Source organism: Macaca thibetana, chromosome 7, assembly GCF_024542745.1.
Source record: "Macaca thibetana thibetana isolate TM-01 chromosome 7, ASM2454274v1, whole genome shotgun sequence".
NCBI classification, from domain to species: Eukaryota; Metazoa; Chordata; class Mammalia; order Primates; family Cercopithecidae; genus Macaca; species Macaca thibetana.
Window position 1 is genome coordinate 55,983,161 of NC_065584.1, and position 18,146 is coordinate 56,001,306.

The window sequence follows — 18,146 nt, forward strand, 5'->3', positions numbered from 1 at the left end:
ACTAGACATGAAACACATTGGCAGAAATTGCACAACGTATTCAGCACAGTCCTGAATACTTCATAAAGACATAAAACCTGGTTTTTAATGGACTTAGTGAACATTTTTAAAGTGTTAAGTTTACTAAGCTCAAGATTTTACAAGCACAATCACAACGGGAACTGGGTTATCCAGACTAGGTCCCCTGCCCTTGAATGAACAGATCAGAATGATACAGCGCAAGTCTTCTAGAGGATCCTGTACCGTTTTTAGCTGAGCTTGTACTTAGGCTAGTTAGATGAAAATGTATCTTTCTAAGGTGCTTAACTGTGTCTCTCCTAAGTTTCTTTGAATGAATCGTTTAAAATCTCAAACTCTGGCCCTCATAACAGAAAATCACAAATGGTTCTGACCCACATTATATAAACTGTGCCAATGATTAGGGGATGGGAATAAAGAACTGCTTTATATCAATAACAGTGGCTTTCTTCAAAAGTACTCACATGAAGCCATGCAGGGAACATGGGCAAAAGACATGGTGGGCCACTCAGTGGTACTCTTTAAGTTTAAAAGAACTTTGCACAACATCAGTCACCGTAAAGAGAATTTTTTAAATCTGCAGGCTGGCTTTTTTGGCATATGGAAAGAAACAATTATCTAGCAGACAGAAGCTGAAGGACTGAGATGGCTGGAAATTAGAAGAGAATTAGGAAAAATAACTCGATCAATTAGTAATCAGTGCGACAGGCCAGCTGCTCCTACTGCAGCAACACAGACTTCCCAGTATCTGTAACTGAGAAATACTAGGTTTTGTTGCCTGCTTAATGCCGTCAAAAAACAAAGTTAAACCTCATGAAATGCTTATAAATGAAGGTTTGGGAACCTCCCATAAAACTGTAAGTCCTTTTATACATCACTTCTTTTTGTCTTAAGCAGCAATAGCTAACATCACTTAAGACATTTATTATATATCAAAGACCACGCCAGTTGTTTTACCTGTACCATTTCACTTAAAAATAAGAACAATCCTACGGGATAGTTATTATAATTATCTCCCACTTTACTGATGAGGAAAAAGAGGTGCAGAGAGTTAAGTAACTTCCCCAAGGTTACACATGGGAGAATACTGGAGTCTGGATTTGGGCCCCAGGGGACTGATCTCAAAGACCTCATTCCTATCATTATATTTTACTATCCCTCTTCTATGCTGTCTTCAATATGGATTACTCTGTTCTGTAGTAATTTCACTGAACAACTTGTCAGAGCTGTGGCCCTATGATCAGCATATTTTTTATTTGTTAACATTACATATGCTAAATTTTTGCTGCAATAAGCAGTATCTTATTCAGGTAGGATATATAAATACTACATACTTACAAAATTCTCTAATTTTACCTTCTCTTCACCTTTTTAGTGAGCCTAAGCTGAAGCTCTGAGTCTTTTCTTAAATAATAAAACTGCCCTTTATTCTTTAGGGAAACATAAAAGAAAATGTATACATGAATATTTTTCCTTTGCAAGCGCTATGTTTTATCTGTTAGATCTCTCGGTGAAATCATTATCTTATGTTTTACAATAAGTACTTCCTGGAGACTGCCACAGATTTTGGCGTCAGAATTTCACTGCTGCTCTCAGTAGACAAAGACTGGATGTTTCCAGGGATTTTTAAGAAATGATAACTGGATGGGGGTGGAAGGAAGACACAAAAAGAGAGAAAAGAGGGAGAAGCATAAAGGCAGGAGGAGTCCAAAAAATGAATTTTTGAGACATTTTCTTAAGGATGAATTATTCCAAAAATATTGACAAAACAGTCCTTTGAAGTTAGGGTCCATCCTAGATCATTTATGGATCAACAAAAGAGTGAATCAAGAGGGACCTCGAGAGATCTCCTACTTGATACTTATAACCCAAAGTCTCATTAGAAAGCCCTAGAAGTGAGAGGGAGAGAGAAAACAGGGAAAAGGCAAGCCCCAACAGAGCTCTGTATGGAGGGCAGAGGTACAGCAGACTGAATGAAGAAAAATTCTGCCTCACTGGGCTACAGATCCATTTTCTCTGGGCAGATCTGAGTCTATCTGAACAGAGCCATAGAATACCTTTGCATGAATCAGAGAAGGGCACCCATCCTCCAGGCAGTGCGCCCCCCAATGGACTCACTGCTTGGACGACATAGTAGGGAGCTGGTTTTCAGACCCACCTTGCATGGCAAAACCTGCACAGCTACAGGTGGTAGCCCTGATCTTGCCTTCTCTCTCTCCAACAAGCACGTGACACTAGAGGAGACAAGATGGAGAGTCAGAGCAGCTTGTACTATTGGTGCTGTCATTAGCTGTGAGACTTTGTATAGTCATTCAACCTCTCGAGGCCGCAGTGCCTCCATCTCTGAAAAATGATGTGGCTGGCTAGATGTCACCTAAGGCCTCCTTCCTCTTACCAATTGTCAGTTGAAATCTGGTAATATCTAGTTGGTATATTCCAAACTATATCCTTAGGATACGGTGACTGAGTTGAACCTTTAAAGTGTTCTTAAGAATGTTTTTTTTCCTCTCACATCTTATTTCTGACGTTACTTTTTTTCTTTCAATCTTAAGACCATACTCAGCTTTCAATCCCAAAGTGCTCAACATTTTTTAGAGCCATCAAAAGGTCACCTATCATGTACTGTCCTCAAATTACCCAAATATCCACTAACAAAATGGATAAACTGGGCATATTCGTTCACAGAAATAACAGAAAAAAGACCTACTGCTACCTACATCAATTTGGATATATCACATGACATTATGTTGAGCTAAAGATGACCAAAAAATGTGTATTTTATTGCATTTAAATGCAGTCCAAGAACAGCTTAAAACTAATCCGTGACAATAAAAGTCAGAATAATGGTTATCCTGGGGACAAGGATGATGACTGTAAAGAGAGGCTGGTAATGTTCTGTTTCTTGATTTGGATGCTAGTTGCCCAGATGTGATTATTTTGTGCTGTACACTCCTGATCTGTGCATTTGTCTGGTTGTGTATAATTCAGTAACAAGTTCAAAGAAATAAAGCTACAGGGACCAAAATAAAAGTCATCTACTGAAACTGTACACACAAGTGCTACTACGTGTGGGGAGAAAATTAATCACATTTTATTTAAACCAATCAGAGAGAAAATCATCTGAAAAGCTAAGTGAGAAACTCCATTATATTTCCTAAAATATGCATCAAGAAATTGCTTAATTTTTTTAAATGATTTCCTCCCTCACATGAAACTGTGGCTATAAATTAATACAAAATATTGTTTTTCTGTCTTCATATACCAGTGAAACATTATTGCTCAAAGCTGTATAAAACAAGTACAAAGGTAATGTTGGAAAAAATCTGAAAACACCCCTGAAGAGGATCCATTTGGGATAGTGAGAGTCTAAATAGATATTTCTGGTCAGAATTATTCCAATTATCAGCACATTAATGTAATGACCTGGATAATGACCAAATCTCTACCTAGTTTCTTGCTGTATTGATTTAACTTAGCTAAGCAAGGCCATACAGGTGGGGAAAGACATTCAAGAAAATGCTATGCTGGCCGGGGGCGGTGGCTCAAGCCTGTAATCTCAGCACTTCGGGAGGCCAAGGCGGGAAGATCATGAGGTCAGGAGTTCGAGCCCAGACTGGCCAACATGGTGAAACTCCATCTCTACTAAAAATACAAAAATTAGATGGGCGTGGTGGCGGGCACCTGTAAATCCCAGCTACTCAGGAGGCTGAGGCAGGAGAATCGTTTGAACCCGGGAGGCGCAAGTTGCAGTGAGCCAAGATTGCGCCATTGCACTCCAGCCTGGGTGACAGGGCAAGACTCCGTCTCAAAAAAAAAAACAAAACAACAAAAAAAAAAAAACCAAAAAGAAAAGAAAAGAAAATGCTGTGCTACAGACAACTCCAAGGAAGCTCCAGGAAAACACTGCCTTCTCTTGGGACTGTATTTGGTTCAGCTGTGAGTTTGTTTCAGCACACTTCTCTCTTCTTGACTTCAAGTAATACAATCAGCTGAGAGAGCAGTGATTTCTTTCCTCTTCTCAGGGTTCTGTAATTCATCTTTGATCAATATGGTATATATACTGCATGACTGTTCCGTTCCATTTGATGTATATAAAAAGTGATCATACACAAACTTGCATCAGAATTACACCACTAAATCACGTAAGGTAATGAGAAGCACAGATTGCTTGTTTTTACCTAAAACTTCATAATAACTTCAGCCATTACTGCTGTAGAGCACCCTCTGGTCCCACAGCATGGGAGGTAGACATTAGTAGTTTCCTCAACTACTGGGGGACTAATTATTTGTAGAATCATTAGTACTTAAACAAAAAACGTTTCTGGTCTTTGAAATGGGAAGTGGCTTTTGGAATGTATGGGATACAGTTATAAGCATCCAGTCCCTGCACATTATTTAACACCAAACTAGTGATTCAACACTAAGACAGGCAAAGTTTCCAGGATAACTATCAATTAGCAGCCCTATTTCAAGTTGTATACAGACTTTATAGGGCACCTTAATTCTAATCATTCTAATCCTTTTTTCTCGGCTAAAAATACCTTATTCTTTAGGCCGGGCGTGGTGGCTCAAGCCTGTAATCCCAGCACTTTGGGAGGCCGAGACGGGCGGATCACAAGGTCAGGAGATCGAGACCATCCTGGCTAACACGGCGAAACCCCGTCTCTACTAAAAACACAAAAAATTAGCCGGGCAAGGTGGCGGCGCCTGTGGTCCCAGCTACTCGGGAGGCTGAGGCAGGAGAATGGCGGGAACCCGGGAGGCGGAGCTTGCAGTAAGCTGAGATCTGGCCACTGCACTCCAGCCTGGGCGACAGAGCGAGACTCCGTCTCAAAAAAAAAAAAAAAAAATACCTTATTCTTTAATCTACACTTCGAAACAGTAAGTTCTCTCTACTTTGGCCTTGTTTTAAATACTTATCCTTCTAACTTTAAGATTTCCTTGCAATACAATGTCCAGTACTCCACTTCCTCGTTCCTCTCAATGTATCCCTTTAACTTGTTTCTACTTATTTTTAAAGGCCCCCAAAGCCTCTTCCTCAGGATAATGTGCAATTCAGAAAGCCCTCTCGACTACCCTCTGTATCAAAGTTTAACCACAGAGACCAACAATAACATTTTGCCTGTTTGTGTTTTAGGGAACATACATTATAAATGAAATTTCACTACTCATAAAACTCCTTCGCTAAATCTTCCCCATTCCCCTCTCCTAACTCTCCATTGTTTTATACACAATCACGACATAAACACACTCTCAAAATGTGTAATGATATAATCATACAAAGACTTCCTAAAAATACATAATTTTAATGTGTGCAACAAACAGCCTTTATAACTCTAGTACTAGGAGTACACGTTTAAAAATATACTGACTTTTAAATAAACTGTGTTTGTTGTTCCTCGTTGGGGGTGGGGAGGAGGTGGGGATCATCAAACAAGGACAGATTGCTATATCTGAAACCACAAACTGTTGCAGTAGGATTCTATTGAGGATTGTAAACACCCTTAAAACTTTTTTTTTTTTTTTACTTTAAAAGAAGAAAGTTGAAATTGCAAAAATGAAAGCCAAAGCTTTTATGCTTTACCCATAAGGATACACTAACCGAATATCTCCTGTTTTCCCACTTATGAAAGAAATACGCTTCATCTACCAAACTAGGGCATTTATGAGGTTTGTATTAACGAACAGAAAAATGTACTAATGCAAAAAACTTTCTATCCTTTAGAAGACTTAGTAATAAATTGACTTTAGGGAAAGCCCAAGAAATTTCGTTCTCAACTCAGAAAACCACCTAAGGGATAATTTGTGAATGCCATCTGGGATCCAGGCAGTCCCATCAACAAAAGGGAAAACTTGTTGAGATCATCCAAATCTAAAATTCACATACATTTTTACATCTGGACTGAATTAATCTTTTCTTGGTACTGGCTTTCATGTAATAAAATAATTGTTTGCAGGTTTTATTTTTCTTAAAAAAAAAAAAAAACCCACAACTTTAGAAATCAAAATGTGCAACATTCAAATCGAAAACTACAAAGAATTTCTTTATCATAAAAGTTAGTTGTGAGACAGGACTCATTTACACTCAACTCTGAACCTGACAGCTCAGTCAAAAACAATTCTGTTTGAAACTTTCATTCCAAGCATCTGCCACAAAAAGCTATGCAGTCTATTACATCATAAGTTCAGAAAGCCAAAAGCTTTATAAGTATAGTTAAATGTGGAAACAAAATCCAAAAACTAGAAAAAAGACCCCCCCTCCATTTCAGCTAACCTAGTTGAGTAACAATTTTTTTAAGAATTTGTAACTAAAAACTGTTACCTAGCACATTGGCATTTTGCTTTCAAAAGCAGCGTCTTCATTCAGGCCCATGCTGTTTTCAGGCGTTTTCCTGTAGAGCCAGGAGCATCATAAATCTGTAAATTCAAATTATGTACTTAAAACTAGCAGCTTACCCTTCTTGCCCCCAAAAAGGAGATACTGGGAATAGGAAAGATTTCCTGCCCCTTAAAATGTCTTGAGTACTGCAAGAACTGCTGATTACTGTAGCCCATCAGTGTCAGATCTCAGAGATTCTTGCAAGCAACTCAAAGGGGGGAAAATTAGTTCATATTACAGTCTTTCTGGAGAAGATGTCCTGCAGATAACATGATATTAGATATCCCCCGGGGGATCCTTTTCATCTAATAATCCTACTAAATGTCCACTTTAATATGAAATATGAATCCAATATGTTTACAAACATACTGGGAAAAGTATTCAAATGCCAGCTGTCTCACATTGTGAAGTATTTTCATTTTTAACATAAAACGTTTATTTCTCAAAGCCACACCTGAGAAAATGATTAGGTGCTGTTAAGTTTTATACTACAAAGGACATCAGCAAAGGCATCTGTTTTCCTGCCTCTCTTCTGGTCTTCTCCCCTCCCCCACTCTCCATCCTGCAGGCCATTTGTAGGTCCCGGTTGTTAAAATTTCTACAATAGTCTCATAATGCTCTAAATTCTAAAAAAAACAAAAAACAAAAAAAACAAAAAAAAAAAAAAAAAACTTCTCATCCTTTAACACTGCTGAACCTAAATTCATGCACTGCTCTAAGAAGGAAACCCAAAAGTCACAAGCCTCTTTAATGACAGATGTATTACGGAAAATTTTCCCCACAAAGTTTTGATGCTGTGAAATATCAACTCCCTGAAATCACAGAAAGGAAATGACTTACATTCTTGGAAAATGAAGCCACTAGCAGCTTTCTCCAACAGCATTTTCTAAACCCCAAACTACACCCTGCGGCAAGAGGGAGTATTTCGTGCAAAAACTAAATTTAAATAGATGCTTATAAAACCCATAAACAAACATTGCCCGGTCCCAGAGAAGAACAGAAGGGAATCATACTCGGAAAGTCCAGCGAGATACTTTTTCTCCACATTCAGAAATGCTGGAGAGCACAGGCTGGAAGTCAGAAGCAACCTGAGAACGCTTGCTGAAGTTTTCCTTCCCTGCTGTGAGCAATGCACAGCTCCTGAGGGAAAAACTGGCAAAAGAGATTTTGCTTAAAAAATAAAAATGAAAAGGGTGTTAAGGGGGAAAACGAGCTAATATTTCTTTGGACACTAGCTACACAACTGCACGGCCTAAAAATTTGCCAGCTTTCAACTTTAAAATACACTTATTTTGACATTTTCCCATCTATTCGTGCCTTTTAAGAAAACGCCCGCACCATTAGGCTATGCTGTCCCAGGACTCGAGGTGTTGTTGTAATCCCTGTAGACTTTACATTTACACGGGTGGACACCAGCTGTCCATACCTGACAGTGCCTGGCCCTTCCGGAGCCGAATCCGGTGGTCCCATTCGCCTGGGGCTCCGCCAGCGCACCGCAAGCTCCTCCAGAAACCCAAATTCTGCAGGCCGCGCCCCCAACTCGTATCTCACCCAGGCCCCAGTCTGGCGCCGATCTGCCCCAGCTCAACCTCCGGCTCCGCCGACTGGGCACTTCCTGGGACTCCGGGCAGACCCTGCGCTCGGGTGCCTTCCCGCAGCCGAGCTGTCCGGCCTCTGCGCGCGCACAACAGGCGGCACGGCGCAGCCCCCGGGAGCGCGGGACTCGGGTGCTGGTCCCGGCGCCCAGCCACAGCGACACTGACCTGGGCGCCGGGGCCCGCCAGGGAGCTCTGTGATCCGGGGACCTCCGCGATGCAGAGGACCAGGCGCGGCGCACGGAGCCCAGGCGCGCAGTCCGCAGCCGGGACCAGCCTCCCGCCCCCGCCGCTGAAGCAGCCCCGAGCTCCACGCCTCCCCCGCTGCCAGGCTCGGCTGCCCTAGGGCCTCGTCCGCCTGTCCCGGAGTGGACGAGCTCCGACTCGCGGAAAAGCGACCTTCCCGCCGGTGCCCGACACCCAGAGCTAAGGGAGCGAGAAGAAGACGAAGAAAGAGGCGGAGAGTGGGGCCACTGCCTTCGCTGGGACTCGCGACTTCCAGAAACCCTCCCGAAACCCCGTCCCGCCGCCGCCCCGCCGGCAGGGGGCACAGCGGGCGTCCGGAGCGCGGCGGCTGGGCGATGGGGAGAGCGGAAAGGGCCCAGACACCGGGTTCTTGCTCGTACCTCGGAGAAAGTATTGAGCACCAGGCGTTGGGCTCTGTGGTCAGCCCCCTGAGTCTTCCTGCCGGCGCCGAGCCTGTCCCGCTCCTCTCAGCCCCTTGGCCCCGCCAGCCAGAGGAGCACTCCGCGTCCGCCCCGCCCCCCGCCCACGCCTCCCGCCTGCCCCGCCCCCTGAAGCACCGCCCCCTGAGACCCCGCCCCCGGCCCGCCCCAACTGGCCGCGGAGACAGCCGAGCCGCGGGAGCTGAGCGCCGAGCTAGCGACCGCACAGGGAGCGCCCGTCCGCCCCGCCCTGGACCCAACCAAGCGTCCCGTGGAGGGGTGCGGCCACTTGGGGGCAGGGGAAAACGGAGTAAGCCACCCTTCTGGGCACCCAGGAAGCGAGGCGAGCCTCAGGTGGACGCGGTGGTGTAGACCACGACGATCAGGGCCGTTCCCCGTGCTGTGGAGACGGAGGTGCGAGGGGACCCCGGCGGCTCCCCACCTTATGCCGAATGGCCCTCTCCGCCGCCGGCTCGGCTCCCTCGGGGCGCTCCCTCCGGAGCCGAGACTGGCTGGCCGGAGGCGGCTGTTTGGCCTGAGCGTCTTCTTACTAAAGCGGATCGCCGGAGGGGAGGCCACTCCGAGAGGAGGCGATCCCCAGCAGAGGAGGCTTCGTGAATCCCACAGCCACCTGCCCACCCGCCACTCGGGACGCCGCGCCTCGTGGGTTTCACGCTGGATGGAGGGGCGCCGCCGAGGAGGCCCAGCCTCCCCCGCTAATTCTACCTCTCCAGTTCCTCAGGTAGACACAGCCTCTGTCTGCTGTGGTTTTAGTGCCCGTGGCCCCTCAGAAATTATTTTTGTCCCCTCCCGCTAGTGGCTTTGGGGGATGGAGGGCTAGAGATGCAAAGGGCCAGTGGAAGATTTTTTATAGCAATAAGAATCAAGCCAGGAGATGGAGGTTTCATTGCCACTTCGGGGTCTGAGGAGGGGACGAGCTGCACCTCTCCAGTCAGTCTGCGCCCACCAGGACCTGCTGCTGGGGACCGCAGACGAAAGGAGAGACACCCAGCACCTGGCCCCTAGTCCCGCAGGGCGTCAGTCTCCTGGCCTTCTGCCTTTCAAGGCTTCCTCTGACTTTGCTGACCCAGTGACCCCTGGCCACGGGTGGCAAAACGCCCTCACTGAGCCCTTCGCTAAAGGAGTGAGGGGGTTTATTTGTCTGGCTTTGAAAATGGGATGAGGAGACAAGAAAACAGGACCTGAGAAAGGACACTATCCAAAATCTGATGCTCTCAGAAGTCAACTTTAAAACTGCCCTGCTCTTTTCATCCAAAGATGAATATGTGAAGCCAGCTGTTACTGGTTGAAAGTGTGCCTCTTGTTTGCATGGCAAAGGAATTCAGTTTTGTGTTCATTTACAGCTGAAGCTCTCTTGAAATAATTGCCTCAGTCACAACTTTTACATTTTGGGAACCATACCATTAGAACTGAATATTAGGAACTATGATCTTTTGTCTTTTCACAATTGACAATATATTCAGAACTTATTTCTGATAAAGCTGGGCAGTTTCTAAGGATACTGTACTTATGATTTAAAGTCATGACTCCATTATGGAAAAGAGAACAAGAAATATGTTTCAATGACTGCCTTTTAAATTAGTTGTACTCCAGCACTTTGGGAGGCCGAGGTGACAGGATCATTTGAGGCCAGGAGTTCAAGACAGCCTGCCAGACCTTGTTTCTACTAAAAATAAAAAATAAATAAATGTTCCGGGCCTGGTGGTCCATGCCTGTAGTCCCAGCTAGTCAGGAGGCTGAGGTGGGAGGATGGCTTGGGCCTAGGAGGTTGAGGCCACAGTGAACTGTGATTACACCACAGGACTCCAGCCTGGGTGACAGAGTGAGACCCTGTCTGAAAAAGAAAGAAAAAAAAAATTGAGTTGTACTTAGTGTACTAAAATTAAAAATTGGATAACAATAGTTGAGGACAGTGTAGGCATTTAAAAGTAGAGGATTTCACTTTTTACTCATTTTTGTCTTTTATATGCATCAGAATGAGTGCATATTGAGTACTACTTGGTAAGGTCTTAAATTAATTTGATATCTACTGAGATAATCCAGCATTTCATGTGTAAAGATACGTTAGATAATAATATATCACTATCTTGGAAAACAGTTCCTAAATCTGATTTATTTTCAGGTTTCATGAATCAAAATCTAACAGATAAGCAACAACGTATTGGTAGGCTGTGAAACATTGCTGCAAATATAATTAGGTAAAACAAAGAGCAAAATATTTTGAACAGTTTAAAAAAAAAAGTATGTTTAAATTAGTTGTACTCCAGCACTCTGGGAGGCTGAGGTGACAGGATTGTTTGAGGCCAGGAGTTCAAGACCAGCTTATTGTCCAGAATTAGATTGTAGGAAAATTCACTATGTGAATATTTTCTGAATCATAATGATGATATTAACAGTACAAATACCATTTTAAACAGAGACTCAAAATATTTTGTAAACTAAGTATTTTAAACTCTTAAAATCAGGTATGTAAACTCCTGTAACATCATCGAATTCTGAAAGGACTGATTTGGAAAGTAATACATAATCTAGTAAAGATGGAAGGGGAGCTGAGAAAGCATGTGTTGTTTTGGATATTTCTTATCACAGGAAACATTTTTCTGTGCTTATTACAATAAATGCAACTTTGTGGGTAATAATTCAAAGTTATATTTTTGTTCTTAATGTTGGGATGTTTTATTTTCACTGATACGGTGTTTTTCTAAATATGGGACATTGCCTACCAGGGAAACATTACTGTAAACACATCCTAAACAATTACTTTCCCCATGGCATTTAAATATTAACACAACTCTACATTTTTGCTTTTGTTTTTCTTAGGAAAAGGTTATTCACTCTATGAATTTATTGGGTACTGCCATGCACCAGGCAAAGGGTTAGATTCGGAGATTCAAAAATAAAAATACTCCTTAATCTTATAGTAGATTGGGGAACAGACATGTGAGTTAACAGTTACAACATAGTGCATGCCATGGTAGAGATACACAGGAGGAATAATGAGAAGGCCTAGGGAGGGAGAGCATCAGACATCCCCTGTGAACTGAGAAGGGAAGGATGAACAGAAGTTTGCCTGAGAACAAGTTGGTTGAGACAGTGCTCTCAAACTTGCAAGCACACTGGAATTACCTAGAAACTTTCAAAAACTATTGATGCTTGTATCTCAGGCATATAATTTAATTGGTCTGTGGTATGGCTTGGGCTTTGGAATGTTCTAAATATCCCCAGGTTATTTTAAGTGTAGGCATATGGCAGAGGACACAGTGAACAAGCATACAGAGCCATGCCTTTAAAGCATGATGGCCATAGCCTTATTTTGAGAGGTATAAACATTGGTAGGTGGTATTTTACATTTTGGTGTAAAGAACACAATAATATAGAAAATGAGATAAGAACTGCTGTAATTCACATTCCTTTACAGGTATTTTCTAGACACCAGGATAGTATGTTGACAAGATTAGCATATTAGAAGAAAAAAATAATTATTTTTTATCTTTTGTATAATTCAGGCTTATTGGCTGGGCGCAGTGGCTCATGCCTGTAATCCCAGCACTTTGGGAGGTGGAAGAGGGCAGATCACCTGAGGTCGGGAGTTTGAGACCAGCCTGACCAACATGGAGAAACCCCATCTCTACTAAAAATATAAAATTAGCCAGGCGTGGTGGTGCATGCCTGTAATCCCAGCTACTCAGGAGGCTGAGGCAGGAAAATCGCTTGAACCTGGGAAACGGAGGTTGCAGTGAGCCAAGATCGTGCCCTTGCACTCCAGCCTAGGCAACAAGAGCAAAACTCCATCTCAATAAATAAATAAATAAATAATAATAATAATGATAATTCAGGGTTATCCAGGATTCAGATATGTAACTTCTAGTCTAAGAGAGAAGTCAATAATTTAACATACTGGCTTTTAAAGAATAGTTTTCCAGAATTAAATACCGTTCATCATTCTGGCTGAAAGTCATAATAAAGAAATTAAGTTCATTTTTCTTTTTGGTAATTACTGAGATTCATTTTAAAAGCAAAACAAAAAGTACTTTAAACAAACAAAACAAATTTAATTAAGTCCTACTTTAAGGTTTTAGATGTCCCTGTAGCTAATGAAAGAAAATAATCTCACATGGAAACTTAAATAGTTTAGTGATAAAGTCCTGGTTTTCACTGCCTAACATTTAAAATGCTCTTTTTATTATTCTTAGCTAGTAAAAATAAAGTACCCAAAGAGACTTTAATGCTTATGAAAAGTCAGGAAAATTTATTATCATTCGTTTAATCCAGCTGTCTAATTACCATACACGAGGAGCCCCTAACCAGGAATATGCATAATTATTTTTCAGAGGCAGCATAGCACGGGGCTTAATTTTATGTAGCAAGCTAATTCAAGAAGATTTACTTTTATACAATTTATAGAAATACAGAGTTGAAAAAATTAAATTCATTAAATTTTATTCTCCTGATCATCACATTTTGGGAAAAAAAATATGTAAAAGTAGAATAACTTGATTATCCAGGGTCAAAGTTTCATTTTAATACAGTTTACAGGGGATGTATTTAAAGAACTACTTTGTTTCCATTCTGTTGTGGCTTTAGTTTCACCACAAACATCACATTCCCATTCCTTGAGGGCTTGAGTACTAGAATACTCCAGATGTAAGAAGAAAGGTTTGATAAGGCTGGAAGGGCCAGACCGGGCCCCTTGCTCTTGGGAAGGTGTTGCACAATGTAGGAGAGAGGGCCCATCTTAGAGAATTGCACTGGCGTCTTGGAGTTGAAAGGCATAGTGGCAAGGCAGTGCTAGGTTAAGGGATACTGCTACTAACTAAAATATAGTGGAGGAATTATGTATAAACATGGGATTGCTGCCTTATGCATGAGACTTTACCTTATACAGAAGACTGAGGATAGAAGAGCTCTAGTACAGAAAAATGTTGAGCAGAAGGGCAGGAAAGGGTGGATTCCCTACAATATGACACTTACTCATGTATTCTGTTTGTGTGAGTCTTAAAGGTTCCAGAGTAGCTTTGCAGCTCCAATTCTTTGGTTACTCACTGAAAATCTGGGGGAAAAAATGCCTACCCCAGAGTTGGGAGACAATTCCCTCCGCTCCCATTAGGATACGTGAGAAGAAAGGAAGCAGCAATCTGTCTGGTAACAGACTAGTTACTCTTTGACTTATGCCTCAGGCACGCTCTGATTATCTGACATAATATTCTCAGAGGAGTCCTTTCAAACACTAGTGATAACATTATGGAGATCTTAGGCCACTGAGGTTCTCTTCTGTGATGGGTTTTCTTTTTTTTTTTTTTTTGAGATGGAGTCTCGCTGTGTCACCCAGGCTGGAGTGCAGTGGTGTGATCTTGGTTCACTGCAACCTCTGCCTCCTGGGTTCAAGTGGTTCTCCTGCCTCAGCCTCCCGAGTAGCCGGGACTACAGGCGCCCGCCACCACAACCAGCAAATTTTTTGTATTTTTAGTAGAGGTGGGGTTTCACTGTGTTAGCCAGGATGGTCTCGATCTCCTGACCTCATGATCCACCTGCCTGGGCCTCCCAAAGTGCTGGGATTACAGGCGTTGGGTCACTGCACCCGGCCTCTCTTCAGTCTTTTGTGATATCTTATCAACATGTGCCTAAGATATACTGAACTGGAACAGTGGGAGGGGTGAACATCCATCTTTCAGAATATGCATGTACAGCCTGGCCAATGCTGGCTTTCTTGAGAATACCAACAAAAGTTCCACTGGCAATTTATGAAACCTGTCCATTCTGTTTTAATTTAGTTACCCTGGGTAGGTTATAAGCGTAACAAATGTGCCTTTGAACTTGTTTTTGATTGCTTAAGAAAGAATCATGACAAATAAGGTATCCTAAGCCGAATGCGGTGGCTCATGCCTGTAATCTCAGCACTTTGGGAGGCCAAGGCAGGTGGATCGCTTGAGCCCAGGAGTTCGAGACCAGCCTGGATAACATAGTGAAACCCTATCTCTATTTAAAAAAAAAAAATTAAAAATTAGCTGGGTGGGGTGGCTTGCACCTGCAGTCCCAGCTACTCCTCAGGAGGCTGAGGTAGAGGTTCACTTGAGCCCAGGAGGTCAAGGCTGCAGTCAGCTGTGATCACACCACTGCACTCAACCTGAGCGACAGAGCAAGATACTGTCCAAGAAGGAAAAAAAAAAAGGCTTTCCTAGCTCTCGAATTACATGGGAAGTTCACTGAGGCTAAAGGACTTGGTGCAGCCTCCAGGGGACACCCTACCTGTCCATGGTGGTTGGGATTTGGTTATAAAACAAGGTCCTGATGTGCTAGCTATACTAACTGGTTGGATGAAAAGAAGACAGTACCTTGAAACACCTGACATTAGATCTCTGTTTCTCCTCTCACCTGATTCTAGGTTAGAAACAAAATCTGCATTCACTTTGGTTTGGCTTGGCTATGAAACCAAATGCCAGAAAATCTTAAGAAAGTTTTCTATAGGCAAGGTAGTGGTTAGATTGTTCTTTTTCAAAGGTATCCTAATAAATTATTCTATTAGCCTAAACAGACTTCTTATACTTTAGTTCTTCAAGGAAAGAACTCTGCTAATTAGACCATGGAGATTGAATTAGAAATTATGGATTGGAAGATTCATCTCAAAGGACCCCAGATTCAGATGTTTACTTTTGACATGTATGGAGAAAAGAAAGTACTGGCCAATAGCATTCTTAACTAGATTTAGCTTTGAAAGGAAGACTGGGGGCAGAGAAATACTCTCTCTTGTAAAAACATTTTTACATATTTGTTATTCCTATATAATTAAGCCAAACATTCCATGTGATTTCTTGAGCAGAAAAACAGAATCAGCATTATTAGTGATTTTCTATTCTGCAAATAGTCCATATTGGATCATTTTGACACACTTATACCCCAATTTAAAGGATAATGAGACACATTAATATATGATAGTTTTATGTACAATACAGAATATACAAATCAATGTAAAATATTACACATCACTTATTTTTTACTGTTTTTACTGTGATTTGTGAATCTGTTAACTGTCTCTCCTTTTAGAATTTAAGCTTCATGTGAACACAGATCTAAAATCTCTCTAAGTGCTATGGCCCCATTTGTCTAGAACAGTATCTGACACATATTTGTTGAATGAATGAATCACATAAATTACACATAGAGATCAGTGGAGAGAGTGTGTGTGTGTGAGAGAGAGAGTATGTGTGTATGTGAGAGAGAGACAGATTGTGTGTGTGTGAGAGACAGAGTGTATATGTGTGTGTGTGTGTGTGAGAGAGAGAGAGAGGATGTGTGTGTGAAGGGCGAGATGCACTGAGATGAGAACAGAAAAGGATTGACATTTTTTGAGAAGCTTCTTGGCCAGATATCCCAGGTATTGATGAGAAATGATCTATCCCTTACGAAGACTTGGTTGATTTGAATGGGACGCCTTACATCACTCAGTTCACATAATGTTTATTTTTTTCAAGTGTCAATATATGGTATAATCAAGATTCTATATCTATTGGTGTTCCTTATTATATATTTTATTTCTATTTTTAGCCTTCCCCTGTATTGATATCAGTGCATCTAATTCAAATTTGGGAAGGATTGCCTGTTTTTGATGTTCTGTGATGATGATTGAATAACAAACTGTAATTACTAATTTGGTCAATAAGAAGTCATTCAACTAAAGAGAAGCTATTCTTAACTATACGTCCTCCAGCTTTTCAAGATATTAAGAAGTTTATTAGCAGGATTTTACTAGAGTGGTTATTGATGAATTCTTTGCTCACAAAACATTTTGATGAGATACACTTGGGAACAGAATAGTTTGAGTTGAACAAGAAAAAACGTGTGGCCTTGCCTCCATTTGCTCAGCCTCCACCACCTTCATGCAAGGTTTAACTGGGCCTTGTGTTTCCTGCAGCTGCTCCACCTCTGAACCTTTGGACTGGAAACTGCTCTATCCACCACATCTGCCATTTGTCCACCATCTCCCACTAGACTTTCAGTCCCCAAACCCTGCCCTGCTCTTTCAGTTTATTAGCTGTTTTTTGGCTTGACTTCTTTCTTTTTCAGTTTAATCCCTGAGTAGTCTCGTGTCCCAATCCGTTTGACCTTCTAATCCAGCTTTCTTAACAATCCCAAAATTCAGATCAACTCAATCATCCGTTTTCTTACATTTTGCTTTAAAGACATTGAAGAAGCCTAAAGAAAATTGAATAAATGAGTTGATTAGTCACATCACCAAGACAACAGTTTGGTCAGTGAAACACTCATAGCTGTTGGGTCAACTTTGTATTCATCCCTGTGTGGCTCTTTCCTTTTCATCACACAGTGACTGTTCACATGTTTATGGCTTTCCATAGGTTCCTCATCCCACTCTGAAATCTTGCCACTCTCAATGCTCAACCAAGCCTTACTCTTGCTGGTCACTGATCTGTGAGGTTTATATGTATTACCTTGTTGAATCTTCACAACAGCCCTTTGAGGAAGATATTATCCCTGGTTTACAGATGCCCAAGTTCTTAAAGAAAATAAGTGGTGATGCCTGGATCTGAACCCAGGAAATCTGACTCTAAGCTCATGCCCTTTGTCCCTAAACTGCCTTGCTTCTGGTACAGACTTGGTCAGGTATTTTCTCCCTAGAGCTTCAGTCCTTTCCACCTACAGATTTTTCCATATCTTCTAGGCCATTCTCTCCTGAATCTTCTCAGTTAATCTCCTCCTACCAAAGCTCTGTATCCCCTGCTCCCCTGGCTCTCTTAGAGCTTTCTCCATCATTGATTTCTTGATTCATTTAGCAGATACTTATTAAGTATTTATTGTGTACTAGGTCTTAGGAACAAAGGTAAACAAAACCTAATATCTAGTCCTGGAGCTTTACATTCAAATTATTACTCTAAAATATTTAACATCTCACCATGTCCTAGGCCCTCTTCCTCCTACAGAAATGCTGAAGTGACTGTATATTTCATGCTACATCTAACACCACACCTGACAAGGCACCAGGAACGTGTTTGACAGAGGGACAAATAATTCCAGGTAAAGTAATCAAGGTTTGGAGGTTTGTTCTTAGTCTCTGGCCTCCTTTTATTTATTTGTTTAGGAGATGGAGCTTCACTCTTGTCACCCAGGATAGAGGGCAATGGCGAGGTCTCAGCTGACTGCAACCTCCACCTCCGGGTTCAAGCAATTCTCCTGCCTCAGCCTCCAAAGTAGCTGGCATTACAGGCATGCTCTGCCACGCCTGGCTAATTTTTGTATTATTAGTAGAGACAGCGTTTCACCATGTTGGCCAGGCTGGTCTCAAACTCCTGACCTCAGGTGATGCCCCCACCTTGGCCTCCCAAAGTGCTGGGATTACAAGCGTGAGCCACCATGCCCGACCTCTGGCCTCCTTTTTCTAAAAAGTAGCCCACTTCAGGTGTCAAAAACCCTCTCTTACTATGTTCCCTTCTGAGCAGACCCAGAAAGGTTCTGAAA

The 18,146-nt window shown here is 42.2% G+C and overlaps 1 protein-coding gene across 7 annotated transcripts in view; it reads right to left on the bottom strand.

Annotated features, from left to right (window-relative positions):
- FRMD6 (FERM domain containing 6) overlaps nt 1-8,758 on the bottom strand; it is an 80,266-nt gene extending 71,508 nt beyond the window's left edge. For 2 of the 7 annotated variants that reach the window (XM_050796898.1, XM_050796897.1), the window contains exons 1-2: nt 8,619-8,730; nt 6,341-6,435 (exon numbers count right to left, since the gene is read on the bottom strand). The gene's annotated coding sequence lies outside the window, so the exon portion shown is untranslated. Of the gene's footprint in view, nt 1-6,340; nt 6,436-7,823; nt 7,998-8,618 lie in introns of those variants that run through there. The other 5 variants (XM_050796901.1, XM_050796895.1, XM_050796899.1 and 2 more) reach the window with 4 other exon arrangements.
- Between the last annotated feature and the right edge of the window lie 9,388 nt (nt 8,759-18,146).